The sequence below is a fragment of the Mytilus trossulus genome, chromosome 2 (assembly GCF_036588685.1).
Source record: "Mytilus trossulus isolate FHL-02 chromosome 2, PNRI_Mtr1.1.1.hap1, whole genome shotgun sequence".
In the NCBI taxonomy this organism is placed as follows: domain Eukaryota; kingdom Metazoa; phylum Mollusca; class Bivalvia; order Mytilida; family Mytilidae; genus Mytilus; species Mytilus trossulus.
Window position 1 is genome coordinate 24,801,643 of NC_086374.1, and position 22,381 is coordinate 24,824,023.

Genomic DNA, 22,381 nt, shown 5'->3' on the forward strand with positions numbered 1-22,381 from the left:
ATGTTTACGGAGCGCCCAAAGTGCCAGTTGGATATTCAAAATATATAGCGAAAACCTACCCGAGACCGCTTAAATGAGGTTGAGACCCCCCTGGTCCTTCAATGTCCATAAAATTCAACCACATCATTGACTCTGTATATATAAAGATTGTATTAGATGGAGTTTCCAGAAAAACGTCATCTTCAATATCTACGGAGGGCTAAGATTGTCACTTTTTAGTCAAAAAATGTCAAAATTTTAGGACAAAGGGCACAGGGTGATGGTGAGAGCTCCCTGATCTCTCAATCTTTCTAATATTTAACAGACCTTTAGTCAATAGGTAGATACAAACGTGACTAAAAGGACCTTGGGTACACTTCCTGTCTTCTATGTTTACGGAGCGCCCAAAGTGCCAGTTGGATATTCAAAATATATAGCGAAAACCTACCCGAGACCGCTTAAATGAGGTTGAGACCCCCCTGGTCCTTCAATGTCCATAAAATTCAACCACATCATTGACTCTGTATATATAAAGATTGTATTAGATGGAGTTTCCAGAAAAACGTCATCTTCAATATCTACGGAGGGCTAAGATTGTCACTTTTTAGTCAAAAAATGTCAAAATTTTAGGACAAAGGGCACAGGGTGATGGTGAGAGCTCCCTGATCTCTCAATCTTTCTAATATTTAACAGACCTTTAGTCAATAGGTAGATACAAACGTGACTAAAAGGACCTTGGGTACACTTCCTGTCTTCTATGTTTACGGAGCGCCCAAAGTGCCAGTTGGATATTCAAAATATATAGCGAAAACCTACCCGAGACCGCTTAAATGAGGTTGAGACCCCCCTGGTCCTTCAATGTCCATAAAATTCAACCACATCATTGACTCTGTATATGGGACAATACCCCTAATGCGCCTTGAAATGAGGAACACAAAAGTCACGTGTAAACAAAAAATCTCTGTGTAGTGATATTTGACACATTTCTATGATAAACAAATAACTGAGCTGAACCATTAGTGTTAATTTAGAAAATAAGGGAACACAGAATAAATGTGTAAAAACCATGGAGCTATGAAATGTGTTCAAAGTATTAAAATTTCAAAGAACTTATTGTGTTAAAATTGGGATTTTTTACCATGAGGAGCGACATCGCAAAAGGATACTCGGGGTTTGCTAAATTACGGAAAAATGAATCACACTTCGTACCCCGAAAATTTAACCACATATGTAAAAATGTCTCAGCTTCGAAACAAGCCATCATACATATACAAGTTTACGATATAGGCTGAGCAACAGAAGAAAACGTTACCATTACGGCCTATGGAATAACAATTGCGCATATTGCCCCATCTTGTGAGCTAGGATCCAGAGATGTCTTAAGCTAATTTCACCTTGTACACCACAGAAAATTGTTAAAATGATGGTTAGTAGTTTTTTATTTATACCTAGTTATCATAAATGATTTCAGATAAATATTATTGATAAAGAACAGCAAAAATTCAATAAAATTTTCACTTTTAAATGCATTACTGGCACGGGGCTGCACTCTTTTTTTAGGCACAGTCATAACTTTGTTTACCCCCGAGAGATCCGAAATGAATTGTTTATTCAATTGAAAAAGGCAAGAAAAAACTTACATGTAATATAAATAAATTGTAAGTAAACATGACACAATATAGTCTTTGTTATGCAATTATCACTCTGGTCTACAGGAATAGCTTATAATCAAGGGAGATAACACACTTCACACGAGTAAAGTGAGATACATCATACATGTGCTTTTATCCAATGATTTGACCCTGGTCAGTAGATATCATATGCAAATAAACAGAAAAAAAACATGTACATGTATTAAGAAAATCACGAATTACTATTGTTAATGCACACGAGCAAAACACAAGATATTGTCATTTCTCAGTGAAAAAGGGGGAGGGTCAAACCTTCTTGAACACAATATTGCTATTCAACTACATGTATTAAGCTAGTTAGCTACTACTCATTGCTTCTAATATAAACAGTTTAAATGAAGGTGGCTAAGCCACAAGGGAGAAGCATTTTTCTTTCTTTGTGATAACATTTTCAAGAATTAGATTTTTCTCTCTCAATAATACTTATGTATTTAAATTAAATGATAACACAGTTTGAGTTAATTTTTTTTGTCTTATTTCAGTTCCAGACATATCATTACTTTTAAATATGAGATGACAAACTAAAGGTTTTAAAAAGTCCTGAATAACTGGTAAGCATTTTGATTTATTAGGTAAGCTCTAAATTATTAATTTATGGTATTTGTGCAAATGAAATTACAGTCGGTATGTTAAAAATATGCTTATATGAAAACTGTTGCTATGGTCTTGCTATTAAATGAAAAGGCTTGGTTACTGGTCTTTTCGACTCAACATTTCGAGTTAAATCTTGCGTCAACTGATTCTCATGTAACACTGCAAACTCTAATTAGCACTATTTTGATCTGTCATTATTTAATGACGCCATAATACGTGTGATGTCACAATGTTTCCTTTAATACCTCATGTGGATTTCTCACTGATAAAGGGTTTTCACTGAAATACATGTAAAAAGCCTTTTTTTCTCAAATAGAATTATGTGAATGGACAAGTTTTGAAAATTTGCACTTCATTGCACTCTAATTACATGATAAGAATGACTTTCCCAGTAGTTTTGAGGGGTTTCCACAGTATTATATACCAGATGTCCACTAGTAAGAATAGTTATTTTGCTGGGTTTTTTTTTATGAAATCTACATTTTTGCATAATTTCTCTGTCAAAATGCACTTTAAGACACAAGAAAATGTTATAGAATGCTTTAATAGGGTCTGTGTATTGTTATTTAAGGTTATCATCAGAAGTTTTGTCCTTGTTTTGACTAGTAAAGGTATACTGGAAGAAATTAATTATACATGCACGTTGTATTAAAAATAAATGAATATAGCGATAAAAGTGTCATTGCCATATAGTGCTGAAATGACTTTATTTTTTTTCAGAAATGGACAAAAATACACAGATTTATTCAGAATGTCATACCGATGAAGATCACCTAAAAATATTTGGAAAAATCAGAACTATGGATTTCAATATGGGACAATACCCCTAATGCGCCTTGAAATGAGGAACACAAAAGTCACGTGTAAACAAAAAATCTCTGTGTAGTGATATTTGACACATTTCTATGATAAACAAATAACTGAGCTGAACCATTAGTGTTAATTTAGAAAATAAGGGAACACAGAATAAATGTGTAAAAACCATGGAGCTATGAAATGTGTTCAAAGTATTAAAATTTCAAAGAACTTATTGTGTTAAAATTGGGATTTTTTACCATGAGGAGCGACATCGCAAAAGGATACTCGGGGTTTGCTAAATTACGGAAAAATGAATCACACTTCGTACCCCGAAAATTTAACCACATATGTAAAAATGTCTCAGCTTCGAAACAAGCCATCATACATATACAAGTTTACGATATGGGCTGAGCAACAGAAGAAAACGTTACCATTACGGCCTATGGAATAACAATTGCGCATATTGCCCCATATATAAAGATTGTATTAGATGGAGTTTCCAGAAAAACGTCATCTTCAATATCTACGGAGGGCTAAGATTGTCACTTTTTAGTCAAAAAATGTCCAAATTTTAGGACAAAGGGCACAGGGTGATGGTGAGAGCTCCCTGATCTCTCAATCTTTCTAATATTTAACAGACCTTTAGTCAATAGGTAGATACAAACGTGACTAAAAGGACCTTGGGTACACTTCCTGTCTTCTATGTTTACGGAGCGCCCAAAGTGCCAGTTGGATATTCAAAATATATAGCGAAAACCTACCCGAGACCGCTTAAATGAGGTTGAGACCCCCCTGGTCCTTCAATGTCCATAAAATTCAACCACATCATTGACTCTGTATATATAAAGATTGTATTAGATGGAGTTTCCAGAAAAACGTCATCTTCAATATCTACGGAGGGCTAAGATTGTCACTTTTCAGTCAAAAAATGTCCAAATTTTAGGACAAAGGGCACAGGGTGATGGTGAGAGCTCCCTGATCTCTCAATCTTTCTAATATTTAACAGACCTTTAGTCAATAGGTAGATACAAACGTGACTAAAAGGACCTTGGGTACACTTCCTGTCTTCTATGTTTACGGAGCGCCCAAAGTGCCAGTTGGATATTCAAAATATATAGCGAAAACCTACCCGAGACCGCTTAAATGAGGTTGAGACCCCCCTGGTCCTTCAATGTCCATAAAATTCAACCACATCATTGACTCTGTATATATAAAGATTGTATTAGATGGAGTTTCCAGAAAAACGTCATCTTCAATATCTACGGAGGGCTAAGGTTGTCACTTTTTAGTCAAAAAATGTCCAAATTTTAGGACAAAGGGCACAGGGTGATGGTGAGAGCTCCCTGATCTCTCAATCTTTCTAATATTTAACAGACCTTTAGTCAATAGGTAGATACAAACGTGACTAAAAGGACCTTGGGTACACTTCCTGTCTTCTATGTTTACGGAGCGCCCAAAGTGCCAGTTGGATATTCAAAATATATAGCGAAAACCTACCCGAGACCGCTTAAATGAGGTTGAGACCCCCCTGGTCCTTCAATGTCCATAAAATTCAACCACATCATTGACTCTGTATATATAAAGATTGTATTAGATGGAGTTTCCAGAAAAACGTCATCTTCAATATCTACGGAGGGCTAAGATTGTCACTTTTCAGTCAAAAAATGTCCAAATTTTAGGACAAAGGGCACAGGGTGATGGTGAGAGCTCCCTGATCTCTCAATCTTTCTAATATTTAACAGACCTTTAGTCAATAGGTAGATACAAACGTGACTAAAAGGACCTTGGGTACACTTCCTGTCTTCTATGTTTACGGAGCGCCCAAAGTGCCAGTTGGATATTCAAAATATATAGCGAAAACCTACCCGAGACCGCTTAAATGAGGTTGAGACCCCCCTGGTCCTTCAATGTCCATAAAATTCAACCACATCATTGACTCTGTATATATAAAGATTGTATTAGATGGAGTTTCCAGAAAAACGTCATCTTCAATATCTACGGAGGGCTAAGGTTGTCACTTTTCAGTCAAAAAATGTCAAAATTTTAGGACAAAGGGCACAGGGTGATGGTGAGAGCTCCCTGATCTCTCAATCTTTCTAATATTTAACAGACCTTTAGTCAATAGGTAGATACAAACGTGACTAAAAGGACCTTGGGTACACTTCCTGTCTTCTATGTTTACGGAGCGCCCAAAGTGCCAGTTGGATATTCAAAATATATAGCGAAAACCTACCCGAGACCGCTTAAATGAGGTTGAGACCCCCCTGGTCCTTCAATGTCCATAAAATTCAACCACATCATTGACTCTGTATATATAAAGATTGTATTAGATGGAGTTTCCAGAAAAACGTCATCTTCAATATCTACGGAGGGCTAAGGTTGTCACTTTTTAGTCAAAAAATGTCCAAATTTTAGGACAAAGGGCACAGGGTGATGGTGAGAGCTCCCTGATCTCTCAATCTTTCTAATATTTAACAGACCTTTAGTCAATAGGTAGATACAAACGTGACTAAAAGGACCTTGGGTACACTTCCTGTCTTCTATGTTTACGGAGCGCCCAAAGTGCCAGTTGGATATTCAAAATATATAGCGAAAACCTACCCGAGACCGCTTAAATGAGGTTGAGACCCCCCTGGTCCTTCAATGTCCATAAAATTCAACCACATCATTGACTCTGTATATGGGACAATACCCCTAATGCGCCTTGAAATGAGGAACACAAAAGTCACGTGTAAACAAAAAATCTCTGTGTAGTGATATTTGACACATTTCTATGATAAACAAATAACTGAGCTGAACCATTAGTGTTAATTTAGAAAATAAGGGAACACAGAATAAATGTGTAAAAACCATGGAGCTATGAAATGTGTTCAAAGTATTAAAATTTCAAAGAACTTATTGTGTTAAAATTGGGATTTTTTACCATGAGGAGCGACATCGCAAAAGGATACTCGGGGTTTGCTAAATTACGGAAAAATGAATCACACTTCGTACCCCGAAAATTTAACCACATATGTAAAAATGTCTCAGCTTCGAAACAAGCCATCATACATATACAAGTTTACGATATGGGCTGAGCAACAGAAGAAAACGTTACCATTACGGCCTATGGAATAACAATTGCGCATATTGCCCCATATATAAAGATTGTATTAGATGGAGTTTCCAGAAAAACGTCATCTTCAATATCTACGGAGGGCTAAGATTGTCACTTTTTAGTCAAAAAATGTCCAAATTTTAGGACAAAGGGCACAGGGTGATGGTGAGAGCTCCCTGATCTCTCAATCTTTCTAATATTTAACAGACCTTTAGTCAATAGGTAGATACAAACGTGACTAAAAGGACCTTGGGTACACTTCCTGTCTTCTATGTTTACGGAGCGCCCAAAGTGCCAGTTGGATATTCAAAATATATAGCGAAAACCTACCCGAGACCGCTTAAATGAGGTTGAGACCCCCCTGGTCCTTCAATGTCCATAAAATTCAACCACATCATTGACTCTGTATATATAAAGATTGTATTAGATGGAGTTTCCAGAAAAACGTCATCTTCAATATCTACGGAGGGCTAAGATTGTCACTTTTCAGTCAAAAAATGTCCAAATTTTAGGACAAAGGGCACAGGGTGATGGTGAGAGCTCCCTGATCTCTCAATCTTTCTAATATTTAACAGACCTTTAGTCAATAGGTAGATACAAACGTGACTAAAAGGACCTTGGGTACACTTCCTGTCTTCTATGTTTACGGAGCGCCCAAAGTGCCAGTTGGATATTCAAAATATATAGCGAAAACCTACCCGAGACCGCTTAAATGAGGTTGAGACCCCCCTGGTCCTTCAATGTCCATAAAATTCAACCACATCATTGACTCTGTATATATAAAGATTGTATTAGATGGAGTTTCCAGAAAAACGTCATCTTCAATATCTACGGAGGGCTAAGGTTGTCACTTTTTAGTCAAAAAATGTCCAAATTTTAGGACAAAGGGCACAGGGTGATGGTGAGAGCTCCCTGATCTCTCAATCTTTCTAATATTTAACAGACCTTTAGTCAATAGGTAGATACAAACGTGACTAAAAGGACCTTGGGTACACTTCCTGTCTTCTATGTTTACGGAGCGCCCAAAGTGCCAGTTGGATATTCAAAATATATAGCGAAAACCTACCCGAGACCGCTTAAATGAGGTTGAGACCCCCCTGGTCCTTCAATGTCCATAAAATTCAACCACATCATTGACTCTGTATATATAAAGATTGTATTAGATGGAGTTTCCAGAAAAACGTCATCTTCAATATCTACGGAGGGCTAAGATTGTCACTTTTCAGTCAAAAAATGTCCAAATTTTAGGACAAAGGGCACAGGGTGATGGTGAGAGCTCCCTGATCTCTCAATCTTTCTAATATTTAACAGACCTTTAGTCAATAGGTAGATACAAACGTGACTAAAAGGACCTTGGGTACACTTCCTGTCTTCTATGTTTACGGAGCGCCCAAAGTGCCAGTTGGATATTCAAAATATATAGCGAAAACCTACCCGAGACCGCTTAAATGAGGTTGAGACCCCCCTGGTCCTTCAATGTCCATAAAATTCAACCACATCATTGACTCTGTATATATAAAGATTGTATTAGATGGAGTTTCCAGAAAAACGTCATCTTCAATATCTACGGAGGGCTAAGGTTGTCACTTTTTAGTCAAAAAATGTCCAAATTTTAGGACAAAGGGCACAGGGTGATGGTGAGAGCTCCCTGATCTCTCAATCTTTCTAATATTTAACAGACCTTTAGTCAATAGGTAGATACAAACGTGACTAAAAGGACCTTGGGTACACTTCCTGTCTTCTATGTTTACGGAGCGCCCAAAGTGCCAGTTGGATATTCAAAATATATAGCGAAAACCTACCCGAGACCGCTTAAATGAGGTTGAGACCCCCCTGGTCCTTCAATGTCCATAAAATTCAACCACATCATTGACTCTGTATATGGGACAATACCCCTAATGCGCCTTGAAATGAGGAACACAAAAGTCACGTGTAAACAAAAAATCTCTGTGTAGTGATATTTGACACATTTCTATGATAAACAAATAACTGAGCTGAACCATTAGTGTTAATTTAGAAAATAAGGGAACACAGAATAAATGTGTAAAAACCATGGAGCTATGAAATGTGTTCAAAGTATTAAAATTTCAAAGAACTTATTGTGTTAAAATTGGGATTTTTTACCATGAGGAGCGACATCGCAAAAGGATACTCGGGGTTTGCTAAATTACGGAAAAATGAATCACACTTCGTACCCCGAAAATTTAACCACATATGTAAAAATGTCTCAGCTTCGAAACAAGCCATCATACATATACAAGTTTACGATATGGGCTGAGCAACAGAAGAAAACGTTACCATTACGGCCTATGGAATAACAATTGCGCATATTGCCCCATATATAAAGATTGTATTAGATGGAGTTTCCAGAAAAACGTCATCTTCAATATCTACGGAGGGCTAAGATTGTCACTTTTTAGTCAAAAAATGTCCAAATTTTAGGACAAAGGGCACAGGGTGATGGTGAGAGCTCCCTGATCTCTCAATCTTTCTAATATTTAACAGACCTTTAGTCAATAGGTAGATACAAACGTGACTAAAAGGACCTTGGGTACACTTCCTGTCTTCTATGTTTACGGAGCGCCCAAAGTGCCAGTTGGATATTCAAAATATATAGCGAAAACCTACCCGAGACCGCTTAAATGAGGTTGAGACCCCCCTGGTCCTTCAATGTCCATAAAATTCAACCACATCATTGACTCTGTATATATAAAGATTGTATTAGATGGAGTTTCCAGAAAAACGTCATCTTCAATATCTACGGAGGGCTAAGATTGTCACTTTTCAGTCAAAAAATGTCCAAATTTTAGGACAAAGGGCACAGGGTGATGGTGAGAGCTCCCTGATCTCTCAATCTTTCTAATATTTAACAGACCTTTAGTCAATAGGTAGATACAAACGTGACTAAAAGGACCTTGGGTACACTTCCTGTCTTCTATGTTTACGGAGCGCCCAAAGTGCCAGTTGGATATTCAAAATATATAGCGAAAACCTACCCGAGACCGCTTAAATGAGGTTGAGACCCCCCTGGTCCTTCAATGTCCATAAAATTCAACCACATCATTGACTCTGTATATATAAAGATTGTATTAGATGGAGTTTCCAGAAAAACGTCATCTTCAATATCTACGGAGGGCTAAGGTTGTCACTTTTTAGTCAAAAAATGTCCAAATTTTAGGACAAAGGGCACAGGGTGATGGTGAGAGCTCCCTGATCTCTCAATCTTTCTAATATTTAACAGACCTTTAGTCAATAGGTAGATACAAACGTGACTAAAAGGACCTTGGGTACACTTCCTGTCTTCTATGTTTACGGAGCGCCCAAAGTGCCAGTTGGATATTCAAAATATATAGCGAAAACCTACCCGAGACCGCTTAAATGAGGTTGAGACCCCCCTGGTCCTTCAATGTCCATAAAATTCAACCACATCATTGACTCTGTATATATAAAGATTGTATTAGATGGAGTTTCCAGAAAAACGTCATCTTCAATATCTACGGAGGGCTAAGGTTGTCACTTTTTAGTCAAAAAATGTCCAAATTTTAGGACAAAGGGCACAGGGTGATGGTGAGAGCTCCCTGATCTCTCAATCTTTCTAATATTTAACAGACCTTTAGTCAATAGGTAGATACAAACGTGACTAAAAGGACCTTGGGTACACTTCCTGTCTTCTATGTTTACGGAGCGCCCAAAGTGCCAGTTGGATATTCAAAATATATAGCGAAAACCTACCCGAGACCGCTTAAATGAGGTTGAGACCCCCCTGGTCCTTCAATGTCCATAAAATTCAACCACATCATTGACTCTGTATATGGGACAATACCCCTAATGCGCCTTGAAATGAGGAACACAAAAGTCACGTGTAAACAAAAAATCTCTGTGTAGTGATATTTGACACATTTCTATGATAAACAAATAACTGAGCTGAACCATTAGTGTTAATTTAGAAAATAAGGGAACACAGAATAAATGTGTAAAAACCATGGAGCTATGAAATGTGTTCAAAGTATTAAAATTTCAAAGAACTTATTGTGTTAAAATTGGGATTTTTTACCATGAGGAGCGACATCGCAAAAGGATACTCGGGGTTTGCTAAATTACGGAAAAATGAATCACACTTCGTACCCCGAAAATTTAACCACATATGTAAAAATGTCTCAGCTTCGAAACAAGCCATCATACATATACAAGTTTACGATATAGGCTGAGCAACAGAAGAAAACGTTACCATTACGGCCTATGGAATAACAATTGCGCATATTGCCCCATCTTGTGAGCTAGGATCCAGAGATGTCTTAAGCTAATTTCACCTTGTACACCACAGAAAATTGTTAAAATGATGGTTAGTAGTTTTTTATTTATACCTAGTTATCATAAATGATTTCAGATAAATATTATTGATAAAGAACAGCAAAAATTCAATAAAATTTTCACTTTTAAATGCATTACTGGCACGGGGCTGCACTCTTTTTTTAGGCACAGTCATAACTTTGTTTACCCCCGAGAGATCCGAAATGAATTGTTTATTCAATTGAAAAAGGCAAGAAAAAACTTACATGTAATATAAATAAATTGTAAGTAAACATGACACAATATAGTCTTTGTTATGCAATTATCACTCTGGTCTACAGGAATAGCTTATAATCAAGGGAGATAACACACTTCACACGAGTAAAGTGAGATACATCATACATGTGCTTTTATCCAATGATTTGACCCTGGTCAGTAGATATCATATGCAAATAAACAGAAAAAAAACATGTACATGTATTAAGAAAATCACGAATTACTATTGTTAATGCACACGAGCAAAACACAAGATATTGTCATTTCTCAGTGAAAAAGGGGGAGGGTCAAACCTTCTTGAACACAATATTGCTATTCAACTACATGTATTAAGCTAGTTAGCTACTACTCATTGCTTCTAATATAAACAGTTTAAATGAAGGTGGCTAAGCCACAAGGGAGAAGCATTTTTCTTTCTTTGTGATAACATTTTCAAGAATTAGATTTTTCTCTCTCAATAATACTTATGTATTTAAATTAAATGATAACACAGTTTGAGTTAATTTTTTTTGTCTTATTTCAGTTCCAGACATATCATTACTTTTAAATATGAGATGACAAACTAAAGGTTTTAAAAAGTCCTGAATAACTGGTAAGCATTTTGATTTATTAGGTAAGCTCTAAATTATTAATTTATGGTATTTGTGCAAATGAAATTACAGTCGGTATGTTAAAAATATGCTTATATGAAAACTGTTGCTATGGTCTTGCTATTAAATGAAAAGGCTTGGTTACTGGTCTTTTCGACTCAACATTTCGAGTTAAATCTTGCGTCAACTGATTCTCATGTAACACTGCAAACTCTAATTAGCACTATTTTGATCTGTCATTATTTAATGACGCCATAATACGTGTGATGTCACAATGTTTCCTTTAATACCTCATGTGGATTTCTCACTGATAAAGGGTTTTCACTGAAATACATGTAAAAAGCCTTTTTTTCTCAAATAGAATTATGTGAATGGACAAGTTTTGAAAATTTGCACTTCATTGCACTCTAATTACATGATAAGAATGACTTTCCCAGTAGTTTTGAGGGGTTTCCACAGTATTATATACCAGATGTCCACTAGTAAGAATAGTTATTTTGCTGGGTTTTTTTTTATGAAATCTACATTTTTGCATAATTTCTCTGTCAAAATGCACTTTAAGACACAAGAAAATGTTATAGAATGCTTTAATAGGGTCTGTGTATTGTTATTTAAGGTTATCATCAGAAGTTTTGTCCTTGTTTTGACTAGTAAAGGTATACTGGAAGAAATTAATTATACATGCACGTTGTATTAAAAATAAATGAATATAGCGATAAAAGTGTCATTGCCATATAGTGCTGAAATGACTTTATTTTTTTTCAGAAATGGACAAAAATACACAGATTTATTCAGAATGTCATACCGATGAAGATCACCTAAAAATATTTGGAAAAATCAGAACTATGGATTTCAATATGGGACAATACCCCTAATGCGCCTTGAAATGAGGAACACAAAAGTCACGTGTAAACAAAAAATCTCTGTGTAGTGATATTTGACACATTTCTATGATAAACAAATAACTGAGCTGAACCATTAGTGTTAATTTAGAAAATAAGGGAACACAGAATAAATGTGTAAAAACCATGGAGCTATGAAATGTGTTCAAAGTATTAAAATTTCAAAGAACTTATTGTGTTAAAATTGGGATTTTTTACCATGAGGAGCGACATCGCAAAAGGATACTCGGGGTTTGCTAAATTACGGAAAAATGAATCACACTTCGTACCCCGAAAATTTAACCACATATGTAAAAATGTCTCAGCTTCGAAACAAGCCATCATACATATACAAGTTTACGATATGGGCTGAGCAACAGAAGAAAACGTTACCATTACGGCCTATGGAATAACAATTGCGCATATTGCCCCATATATAAAGATTGTATTAGATGGAGTTTCCAGAAAAACGTCATCTTCAATATCTACGGAGGGCTAAGATTGTCACTTTTTAGTCAAAAAATGTCCAAATTTTAGGACAAAGGGCACAGGGTGATGGTGAGAGCTCCCTGATCTCTCAATCTTTCTAATATTTAACAGACCTTTAGTCAATAGGTAGATACAAACGTGACTAAAAGGACCTTGGGTACACTTCCTGTCTTCTATGTTTACGGAGCGCCCAAAGTGCCAGTTGGATATTCAAAATATATAGCGAAAACCTACCCGAGACCGCTTAAATGAGGTTGAGACCCCCCTGGTCCTTCAATGTCCATAAAATTCAACCACATCATTGACTCTGTATATATAAAGATTGTATTAGATGGAGTTTCCAGAAAAACGTCATCTTCAATATCTACGGAGGGCTAAGATTGTCACTTTTCAGTCAAAAAATGTCCAAATTTTAGGACAAAGGGCACAGGGTGATGGTGAGAGCTCCCTGATCTCTCAATCTTTCTAATATTTAACAGACCTTTAGTCAATAGGTAGATACAAACGTGACTAAAAGGACCTTGGGTACACTTCCTGTCTTCTATGTTTACGGAGCGCCCAAAGTGCCAGTTGGATATTCAAAATATATAGCGAAAACCTACCCGAGACCGCTTAAATGAGGTTGAGACCCCCCTGGTCCTTCAATGTCCATAAAATTCAACCACATCATTGACTCTGTATATGGGACAATACCCCTAATGCGCCTTGAAATGAGGAACACAAAAGTCACGTGTAAACAAAAAATCTCTGTGTAGTGATATTTGACACATTTCTATGATAAACAAATAACTGAGCTGAACCATTAGTGTTAATTTAGAAAATAAGGGAACACAGAATAAATGTGTAAAAACCATGGAGCTATGAAATGTGTTCAAAGTATTAAAATTTCAAAGAACTTATTGTGTTAAAATTGGGATTTTTTACCATGAGGAGCGACATCGCAAAAGGATACTCGGGGTTTGCTAAATTACGGAAAAATGAATCACACTTCGTACCCCGAAAATTTAACCACATATGTAAAAATGTCTCAGCTTCGAAACAAGCCATCATACATATACAAGTTTACGATATAGGCTGAGCAACAGAAGAAAACGTTACCATTACGGCCTATGGAATAACAATTGCGCATATTGCCCCATCTTGTGAGCTAGGATCCAGAGATGTCTTAAGCTAATTTCACCTTGTACACCACAGAAAATTGTTAAAATGATGGTTAGTAGTTTTTTATTTATACCTAGTTATCATAAATGATTTCAGATAAATATTATTGATAAAGAACAGCAAAAATTCAATAAAATTTTCACTTTTAAATGCATTACTGGCACGGGGCTGCACTCTTTTTTTAGGCACAGTCATAACTTTGTTTACCCCCGAGAGATCCGAAATGAATTGTTTATTCAATTGAAAAAGGCAAGAAAAAACTTACATGTAATATAAATAAATTGTAAGTAAACATGACACAATATAGTCTTTGTTATGCAATTATCACTCTGGTCTACAGGAATAGCTTATAATCAAGGGAGATAACACACTTCACACGAGTAAAGTGAGATACATCATACATGTGCTTTTATCCAATGATTTGACCCTGGTCAGTAGATATCATATGCAAATAAACAGAAAAAAAACATGTACATGTATTAAGAAAATCACGAATTACTATTGTTAATGCACACGAGCAAAACACAAGATATTGTCATTTCTCAGTGAAAAAGGGGGAGGGTCAAACCTTCTTGAACACAATATTGCTATTCAACTACATGTATTAAGCTAGTTAGCTACTACTCATTGCTTCTAATATAAACAGTTTAAATGAAGGTGGCTAAGCCACAAGGGAGAAGCATTTTTCTTTCTTTGTGATAACATTTTCAAGAATTAGATTTTTCTCTCTCAATAATACTTATGTATTTAAATTAAATGATAACACAGTTTGAGTTAATTTTTTTTGTCTTATTTCAGTTCCAGACATATCATTACTTTTAAATATGAGATGACAAACTAAAGGTTTTAAAAAGTCCTGAATAACTGGTAAGCATTTTGATTTATTAGGTAAGCTCTAAATTATTAATTTATGGTATTTGTGCAAATGAAATTACAGTCGGTATGTTAAAAATATGCTTATATGAAAACTGTTGCTATGGTCTTGCTATTAAATGAAAAGGCTTGGTTACTGGTCTTTTCGACTCAACATTTCGAGTTAAATCTTGCGTCAACTGATTCTCATGTAACACTGCAAACTCTAATTAGCACTATTTTGATCTGTCATTATTTAATGACGCCATAATACGTGTGATGTCACAATGTTTCCTTTAATACCTCATGTGGATTTCTCACTGATAAAGGGTTTTCACTGAAATACATGTAAAAAGCCTTTTTTTCTCAAATAGAATTATGTGAATGGACAAGTTTTGAAAATTTGCACTTCATTGCACTCTAATTACATGATAAGAATGACTTTCCCAGTAGTTTTGAGGGGTTTCCACAGTATTATATACCAGATGTCCACTAGTAAGAATAGTTATTTTGCTGGGTTTTTTTTTATGAAATCTACATTTTTGCATAATTTCTCTGTCAAAATGCACTTTAAGACACAAGAAAATGTTATAGAATGCTTTAATAGGGTCTGTGTATTGTTATTTAAGGTTATCATCAGAAGTTTTGTCCTTGTTTTGACTAGTAAAGGTATACTGGAAGAAATTAATTATACATGCACGTTGTATTAAAAATAAATGAATATAGCGATAAAAGTGTCATTGCCATATAGTGCTGAAATGACTTTATTTTTTTTCAGAAATGGACAAAAATACACAGATTTATTCAGAATGTCATACCGATGAAGATCACCTAAAAATATTTGGAAAAATCAGAACTATGGATTTCAATATGGGACAATACCCCTAATGCGCCTTGAAATGAGGAACACAAAAGTCACGTGTAAACAAAAAATCTCTGTGTAGTGATATTTGACACATTTCTATGATAAACAAATAACTGAGCTGAACCATTAGTGTTAATTTAGAAAATAAGGGAACACAGAATAAATGTGTAAAAACCATGGAGCTATGAAATGTGTTCAAAGTATTAAAATTTCAAAGAACTTATTGTGTTAAAATTGGGATTTTTTACCATGAGGAGCGACATCGCAAAAGGATACTCGGGGTTTGCTAAATTACGGAAAAATGAATCACACTTCGTACCCCGAAAATTTAACCACATATGTAAAAATGTCTCAGCTTCGAAACAAGCCATCATACATATACAAGTTTACGATATGGGCTGAGCAACAGAAGAAAACGTTACCATTACGGCCTATGGAATAACAATTGCGCATATTGCCCCATATATAAAGATTGTATTAGATGGAGTTTCCAGAAAAACGTCATCTTCAATATCTACGGAGGGCTAAGATTGTCACTTTTTAGTCAAAAAATGTCCAAATTTTAGGACAAAGGGCACAGGGTGATGGTGAGAGCTCCCTGATCTCTCAATCTTTCTAATATTTAACAGACCTTTAGTCAATAGGTAGATACAAACGTGACTAAAAGGACCTTGGGTACACTTCCTGTCTTCTATGTTTACGGAGCGCCCAAAGTGCCAGTTGGATATTCAAAATATATAGCGAAAACCTACCCGAGACCGCTTAAATGAGGTTGAGACCCCCCTGGTCCTTCAATGTCCATAAAATTCAACCACATCATTGACTCTGTATATATAAAGATTGTATTAGATGGAGTTTCCAGAAAAACGTCATCTTCAATATCTACGGAGGGCTAAGATTGTCACTTTTCAGTCAAAAAATGTCCAAATTTTAGGACAAAGGGCACAGGGTGATGGTGAGAGCTCCCTGATCTCTCAATCTTTCTAATATTTAACAGACCTTTAGTCAATAGGTAGATACAAACGTGACTAAAAGGACCTTGGGTACACTTCCTGTCTTCTATGTTTACGGAGCGCCCAAAGTGCCAGTTGGATATTCAAAATATATAGCGAAAACCTACCCGAGACCGCTTAAATGAGGTTGAGACCCCCCTGGTCCTTCAATGTCCATAAAATTCAACCACATCATTGACTCTGTATATATAAAGATTGTATTAGATGGAGTTTCCAGAAAAACGTCATCTTCAATATCTACGGAGGGCTAAGGTTGTCACTTTTTAGTCAAAAAATGTCCAAATTTTAGGACAAAGGGCACAGGGTGATGGTGAGAGCTCCCTGATCTCTCAATCTTTCTAATATTTAACAGACCTTTAGTCAATAGGTAGATACAAACGTGACTAAAAGGACCTTGGGTACACTTCCTGTCTTCTATGTTTACGGAGCGCCCAAAGTGCCAGTTGGATATTCAAAATATATAGCGAAAACCTACCCGAGACCGCTTAAATGAGGTTGAGACCCCCCTGGTCCTTCAATGTCCATAAAATTCAACCACATCATTGACTCTGTATATATAAAGATTGTATTAGATGGAGTTTCCAGAAAAACGTCATCTTCAATATCTACGGAGGGCTAAGATTGTCACTTTTCAGTCAAAAAATGTCCAAATTTTAGGACAAAGGGCACAGGGTGATGGTGAGAGCTCCCTGATCTCTCAATCTTTCTAATATTTAACAGACCTTTAGTCAATAGGTAGATACAAACGTGACTAAAAGGACCTTGGGTACACTTCCTGTCTTCTATGTTTACGGAGCGCCCAAAGTGCCAGTTGGATATTCAAAATATATAGCGAAAACCTACCCGAGACCGCTTAAATGAGGTTGAGACCCCCCTGGTCCTTCAATGTCCATAAAATTCAACCACATCATTGACTCTGTATATATAAAGATTGTATTAGATGGAGTTTCCAGAAAAACGTCATCTTCAATATCTACGGAGGGCTAAGATTGTCACTTTTCAGTCAAAAAATGTCCAAATTTTAGGACAAAGGGCACAGGGTGATGGTGAGAGCTCCCTGATCTCTCAATCTTTCTAATATTTAACAGACCTTTAGTCAATAGGTAGATACAAACGTGACTAAAAGGACCTTGGGTACACTTCCTGTCTTCTATGTTTACGGAGCGCCCAAAGTGCCAGTTGGATATTCAAAATATATAGCGAAAACCTACCCGAGACCGCTTAAATGAGGTTGAGACCCCCCTGGTCCTTCAATGTCCATAAAATTCAACCACATCATTGACTCTGTATATATAAAGATTGTATTAGATGGAGTTTCCAGAAAAACGTCATCTTCAATATCTACGGAGGGCTAAGGTTGTCACTTTTTAGTCAAAAAATGTCAAAATTTTAGGACAAAGGGCACAGGGTGATGGTGAGAGCTCCCTGATCTCTCAATCTTTCTAATATTTAACAGACCTTTAGTCAATAGGTAGATACAAACGTGACTAAAAGGACCTTGGGTACACTTCCTGTCTTCTATGTTTACGGAGCGCCCAAAGTGCCAGTTGGATATTCAAAATATATAGCGAAAACCTACCCGAGACCGCTTAAATGAGGTTGAGACCCCCCTGGTCCTTCAATGTCCATAAAATTCAACCACATCATTGACTCTGTATATATAAAGATTGTATTAGATGGAGTTTCCAGAAAAACGTCATCTTCAATATCTACGGAGGGCTAAGGTTGTCACTTTTTAGTCAAAAAATGTCCAAATTTTAGGACAAAGGGCACAGGGTGATGGTGAGAGCTCCCTGATCTCTCAATCTTTCTAATATTTAACAGACCTTTAGTCAATAGGTAGATACAAACGTGACTAAAAGGACCTTGGGTACACTTCCTGTCTTCTATGTTTACGGAGCGCCCAAAGTGCCAGTTGGATATTCAAAATATATAGCGAAAACCTACCCGAGACCGCTTAAATGAGGTTGAGACCCCCCTGGTCCTTCAATGTCCATAAAATTCAACCACATCATTGACTCTGTATATGGGACAATACCCCTAATGCGCCTTGAAATGAGGAACACAAAAGTCACGTGTAAACAAAAAATCTCTGTGTAGTGATATTTGACACATTTCTATGATAAACAAATAACTGAGCTGAACCATTAGTGTTAATTTAGAAAATAAGGGAACACAGAATAAATGTGTAAAAACCATGGAGCTATGAAATGTGTTCAAAGTATTAAAATTTCAAAGAACTTATTGTGTTAAAATTGGGATTTTTTACCATGAGGAGCGACATCGCAAAAGGATACTCGGGGTTTGCTAAATTACGGAAAAATGAATCACACTTCGTACCCCGAAAATTTAACCACATATGTAAAAATGTCTCAGCTTCGAAACAAGCCATCATACATATACAAGTTTACGATATAGGCTGAGCAACAGAAGAAAACGTTACCATTACGGCCTATGGAATAACAATTGCGCATATTGCCCCATCTTGTGAGCTAGGATCCAGAGATGTCTTAAGCTAATTTCACCTTGTACACCACAGAAAATTGTTAAAATGATGGTTAGTAGTTTTTTATTTATACCTAGTTATCATAAATGATTTCAGATAAATATTATTGATAAAGAACAGCAAAAATTCAATAAAATTTTCACTTTTAAATGCATTACTGGCACGGGGCTGCACTCTTTTTTTAGGCACAGTCATAACTTTGTTTACCCCCGAGAGATCCGAAATGAATTGTTTATTCAATTGAAAAAGGCAAGAAAAAACTTACATGTAATATAAATAAATTGTAAGTAAACATGACACAATATAGTCTTTGTTATGCAATTATCACTCTGGTCTACAGGAATAGCTTATAATCAAGGGAGATAACACACTTCACACGAGTAAAGTGAGATACATCATACATGTGCTTTTATCCAATGATTTGACCCTGGTCAGTAGATATCATATGCAAATAAACAGAAAAAAAACATGTACATGTATTAAGAAAATCACGAATTACTATTGTTAATGCACACGAGCAAAACACAAGATATTGTCATTTCTCAGTGAAAAAGGGGGAGGGTCAAACCTTCTTGAACACAATATTGCTATTCAACTACATGTATTAAGCTAGTTAGCTACTACTCATTGCTTCTAATATAAACAGTTTAAATGAAGGTGGCTAAGCCACAAGGGAGAAGCATTTTTCTTTCTTTGTGATAACATTTTCAAGAATTAGATTTTTCTCTCTCAATAATACTTATGTATTTAAATTAAATGATAACACAGTTTGAGTTAATTTTTTTTGTCTTATTTCAGTTCCAGACATATCATTACTTTTAAATATGAGATGACAAACTAAAGGTTTTAAAAAGTCCTGAATAACTGGTAAGCATTTTGATTTATTAGGTAAGCTCTAAATTATTAATTTATGGTATTTGTGCAAATGAAATTACAGTCGGTATGTTAAAAATATGCTTATATGAAAACTGTTGCTATGGTCTTGCTATTAAATGAAAAGGCTTGGTTACTGGTCTTTTCGACTCAACATTTCGAGTTAAATCTTGCGTCAACTGATTCTCATGTAACACTGCAAACTCTAATTAGCACTATTTTGATCTGTCATTATTTAATGACGCCATAATACGTGTGATGTCACAATGTTTCCTTTAATACCTCATGTGGATTTCTCACTGATAAAGGGTTTTCACTGAAATACATGTAAAAAGCCTTTTTTTCTCAAATAGAATTATGTGAATGGACAAGTTTTGAAAATTTGCACTTCATTGCACTCTAATTACATGATAAGAATGACTTTCCCAGTAGTTTTGAGGGGTTTCCACAGTATTATATACCAGATGTCCACTAGTAAGAATAGTTATTTTGCTGGGTTTTTTTTTATGAAATCTACATTTTTGCATAATTTCTCTGTCAAAATGCACTTTAAGACACAAGAAAATGTTATAGAATGCTTTAATAGGGTCTGTGTATTGTTATTTAAGGTTATCATCAGAAGTTTTGTCCTTGTTTTGACTAGTAAAGGTATACTGGAAGAAATTAATTATACATGCACGTTGTATTAAAAATAAATGAATATAGCGATAAAAGTGTCATTGCCATATAGTGCTGAAATGACTTTATTTTTTTTCAGAAATGGACAAAAATACACAGATTTATTCAGAATGTCATACCGATGAAGATCACCTAAAAATATTTGGAAAAATCAGAACTATGGATTTCAATATGGGACAATACCCCTAATGCGCCTTGAAATGAGGAACACAAAAGTCACGTGTAAACAAAAAATCTCTGTGTAGTGATATTTGACACATTTCTATGATAAACAAATAACTGAGCTGAACCATTAGTGTTAATTTAGAAAATAAGGGAACACAGAATAAATGTGTAAAAACCATGGAGCTATGAAATGTGTTCAAAGTATTAAAATTTCAAAGAACTTATTGTGTTAAAATTGGGATTTTTTACCATGAGGAGCGACATCGCAAAAGGATACTCGGGGTTTGCTAAATTACGGAAAAATGAATCACACTTCGTACCCCGAAAATTTAACCACATATGTAAAAATGTCTCAGCTTCGAAACAAGCCATCATACATATACAAGTTTACGATATGGGCTGAGCAACAGAAGAAAACGTTACCATTACGGCCTATGGAATAACAATTGCGCATATTGCCCCATATATAAAGATTGTATTAGATGGAGTTTCCAGAAAAACGTCATCTTCAATATCTACGGAGGGCTAAGATTGTCACTTTTTAGTCAAAAAATGTCCAAATTTTAGGACAAAGGGCACAGGGTGATGGTGAGAGCTCCCTGATCTCTCAATCTTTCTAATATTTAACAGACCTTTAGTCAATAGGTAGATACAAACGTGACTAAAAGGACCTTGGGTACACTTCCTGTCTTCTATGTTTACGGAGCGCCCAAAGTGCCAGTTGGATATTCAAAATATATAGCGAAAACCTACCCGAGACCGCTTAAATGAGGTTGAGACCCCCCTGGTCCTTCAATGTCCATAAAATTCAACCACATCATTGACTCTGTATATATAAAGATTGTATTAGATGGAGTTTCCAGAAAAACGTCATCTTCAATATCTACGGAGGGCTAAGATTGTCACTTTTCAGTCAAAAAATGTCCAAATTTTAGGACAAAGGGCACAGGGTGATGGTGAGAGCTCCCTGATCTCTCAATCTTTCTAATATTTAACAGACCTTTAGTCAATAGGTAGATACAAACGTGACTAAAAGGACCTTGGGTACACTTCCTGTCTTCTATGTTTACGGAGCGCCCAAAGTGCCAGTTGGATATTCAAAATATATAGCGAAAACCTACCCGAGACCGCTTAAATGAGGTTGAGACCCCCCTGGTCCTTCAATGTCCATAAAATTCAACCACATCATTGACTCTGTATATATAAAGATTGTATTAGATGGAGTTTCCAGAAAAACGTCATCTTCAATATCTACGGAGGGCTAAGGTTGTCACTTTTTAGTCAAAAAATGTCCAAATTTTAGGACAAAGGGCACAGGGTGATGGTGAGAGCTCCCTGATCTCTCAATCTTTCTAATATTTAACAGACCTTTAGTCAATAGGTAGATACAAACGTGACTAAAAGGACCTTGGGTACACTTCCTGTCTTCTATGTTTACGGAGCGCCCAAAGTGCCAGTTGGATATTCAAAATATATAGCGAAAACCTACCCGAGACCGCTTAAATGAGGTTGAGACCCCCCTGGTCCTTCAATGTCCATAAAATTCAACCACATCATTGACTCTGTATATATAAAGATTGTAT

General features: G+C 36.0%; 4 long non-coding RNA genes across 4 annotated transcripts; all 4 read left to right on the top strand.

Annotated features, from left to right (window-relative positions):
• The first annotated feature begins 888 nt into the window (after nt 1–888).
• On the top strand, nt 889–3,290 carry LOC134704984 (uncharacterized). The gene is made up of 3 exons (XR_010105451.1): nt 889–1,405; nt 2,153–2,221; nt 2,985–3,290. It is a non-coding gene; the product is annotated as an uncharacterized LOC134704984 (long non-coding RNA).
• A 6,694-nt stretch (nt 3,291–9,984) lies between these two features.
• Nucleotides 9,985–12,386, top strand: LOC134704985 (uncharacterized). The gene is made up of 3 exons (XR_010105452.1): nt 9,985–10,501; nt 11,249–11,317; nt 12,081–12,386. It is a non-coding gene; the product is annotated as an uncharacterized LOC134704985 (long non-coding RNA).
• Nucleotides 12,387–13,380: 994 nt separating this feature from the next.
• Nucleotides 13,381–15,782, top strand: LOC134704986 (uncharacterized). The gene is made up of 3 exons (XR_010105453.1): nt 13,381–13,897; nt 14,645–14,713; nt 15,477–15,782. It is a non-coding gene; the product is annotated as an uncharacterized LOC134704986 (long non-coding RNA).
• A 2,834-nt stretch (nt 15,783–18,616) lies between these two features.
• LOC134704987 (uncharacterized) lies at nt 18,617–21,018 on the top strand. The gene is made up of 3 exons (XR_010105454.1): nt 18,617–19,133; nt 19,881–19,949; nt 20,713–21,018. It is a non-coding gene; the product is annotated as an uncharacterized LOC134704987 (long non-coding RNA).
• The last annotated feature ends 1,363 nt before the right edge of the window (nt 21,019–22,381 follow it).